At 42.8% G+C, this 2,684-nt stretch overlaps 1 non-coding gene across 1 annotated transcript; it reads right to left on the minus strand.

Moving 5' to 3' along the window:
- Nucleotides 1-936: 936 nt before the first annotated feature.
- On the minus strand, nucleotides 937-1,012 carry trnas-uga. The gene has a single exon. It is a non-coding gene; the product is annotated as a tRNA-Ser (tRNA).
- Nucleotides 1,013-2,684: the final 1,672 nt, after the last annotated feature.

Raw genomic sequence — 2,684 nt, forward strand, 5'->3', positions numbered from 1 at the left:
TTCCTCACCCCATCCACCATACGGGTCAGTCGGCGTGCACCAACCACTGGGCTTCCTCACTCCATCCACCATAGGGGTCAGTCGGCGTGCACCAACCACTGGGCTTCCTCACTCCATCCACCATAGGGGTCAGTCGGCGTGCACCAACCACTGGGCTTCCTCACTCCATCCACCATAGGGGTCAGTCGGCGTGCACCAACCACTGGGCTTCCTCACGCCATCCACCATAGGGGTCAGTCGCCGTGCACCAACCACTACATCTACTTCTTCAGTTACATCCTTTGCACAACCCCCTTGATATGAGCCCTGCTTCGCAGATCCACACGACACATTCCAATCCAATATCTTTTTCAGATGCAAAGCTCCTTCTGCTCCTCTGACATAAAAAAACGAAATAGACCCATTTCTTGTTATTTTCACTGACACCACCTCATCTAACGCATCTATGATTTTCATCGAGACTTCAAACGAATCTCCCAGATATCCCTTCAACCTAGCATTTCTGCATATCTTGTTCTCGTTCGATCCAAAACCCACGACCACTTTACTTTTCTTGTTTCCTTTTTTAATCCTTCTCCCCTCGATAAGTTTCAAACCAAACATCCCCTCCGCCATCTTCTAGCCTTCCTGAGTCAACCTCCTCTGTCTGTCTTCCTCCCTGTTTCTGTGGACGAACGCGCATCGCGCACACCTCTCTCTCTCCCCCGGCAGATAAGTTTCAAATTCTCGCTGAAGTTTCTAGCCACAAGCTTGAACTACCTAGCTGGCTTCTTCTTCTCTGATATAATGGTGGTCCTCAAGCAAACCCTCCCTAGCCCCCCAAACCCATTACACTGTATCTATATGTATCTACAGTACATTTACATTTAAGTCATTTAGCAGACGCTCTTATCCAGAGCGACTTACAGTTAGTGAGTGCATAAATTTTTTTCATACTGGCCTCCCGTGGGAATCGAACCCACAACACTGGCGTTTCAAGCGCCATGCTCTACCAACTGAGCTATACAGTACCAGTCAAAAGTTTGGACACACCTATTCATTCAAGGGTTTTTCTTTATTTTGACTATTTTCTACCTTGTAGAATAACAGTGAAGACATCAAAACTATGAAATAACACATATGGAGTCATGTAGTAACCAAAAAAGTGTTTAAAAAATCAAAATATATTTTTGATTCTTCAAAGTACCCATCCTTTTGACTGGTACTGTATATCATGTTGAAACAACCACCCTTAGGATTGTCAACATCTGTTACCCCTAATAACTATTTTGCTGTCTCCACAGTAACCTTCAACCTGGCATTTCTGCTTTCCACAACCCGAGTCGTGTTGACAACCTTACCAATGAAAGCTATGAAGTTAACTTGTCCGGCCTGTCCAGTTATAGTGCTTTCTTTATTCTGAAGAATGGTACACGCACCTGCCCGGAACTTCCTGTTCCCCCACTACCACAGTGTAACAGCACCATCTATTGGACTGATGGACTAACTACCTCTTCTTCTCTGGTATAATGACATTTACAAATGTAATGTGTATGCTGCCACCTACTGTACGGTTAGTAAACTGGAGAAAAAATAAATGTCCATTGCAGAAAAGGGGGGCAAAAACATAAATAAAACCCATCCCACTCCATCAGTCACAGTCCAATCCAAATCACATCCCTACACAGTCTCATGGGCCTCGGAGGGGGAACATCTTCAGTCAGGATTCCCTGCAATGCTTCCACTGTTAATTCCTGAAGAGTCAAAAACCTGTCCAGTTTCTTAGACTTCTTGTTCATTTAGGCAGTACAATTATCACCTGCGCAATTAACGCCACAAAATTCACCTTCTTTACAATCAGTGTATCAGTATCCCTCAACTGGTGAACGACATTCTGAATCTCAACAGGCTGCGGGTCATCCGCTACCATAGCTTCCTCAGCTCCACTCGCTCCTTCAACTACTTCCCACGCCTCCCTGTAGGAGAACTGCTGTACAGCCCAGATCCTTGTTACTTCAAACTCTTCAAATCCTTGTTCCTTCATCCTAGCAGGGCGCTCCTGGAATTCGTCAACGTGACTTCCACCACAATTGCTTCACAGTACATCATCATTGATTCCATCGGCACTTTCGTCACGGCAACGGCTTATTATTTATTTTAAAAAGTTGACTTTTGTTCATTTTGCTCCATTGTTCGTTGTCTCTGTCTTCCCTCCACCGCGCGCCATCAGAATCGAACAGCACCTCCACCATTATTTTCCTACCCACAACCCCCCACACCTGCATGTAAAATATTGCATGTAGAATTTAAAAAAAGAAGTGAGATTGATTAGATAGAAAAAATAAACCTAGTAAAAAAAAAAATTTAAGTATGTTTTTTAACCCATTACATATGCATTAGTGAGAATACTGGTGGCTGGCAAATTGTCTTGTCCCCATGGTGGTGTAGAGGTGTAGTGACGTTTTTAGTAGATAAATAGACATATACATTTTGAATTCCATGAATCAAACAAAAGCATATTTACTGTATAGAAAACGAAAAAACAAAGGTTGACCAGCACAAATTCATGTAGAACATTTATTTTTCATTAGCAGATTAATTAAGTTCACTGCAGCTATCTAAATACATTAATCATCAATGACGAAAATAACAAATCTACACTGAACAAAAAATATAAACGCAACATGTAAAATGTTGGTCCCATG

This window comes from Coregonus clupeaformis, unplaced genomic scaffold, assembly GCF_020615455.1.
Source record: "Coregonus clupeaformis isolate EN_2021a unplaced genomic scaffold, ASM2061545v1 scaf1140, whole genome shotgun sequence".
NCBI classification, from domain to species: domain Eukaryota; kingdom Metazoa; phylum Chordata; class Actinopteri; order Salmoniformes; family Salmonidae; genus Coregonus; species Coregonus clupeaformis.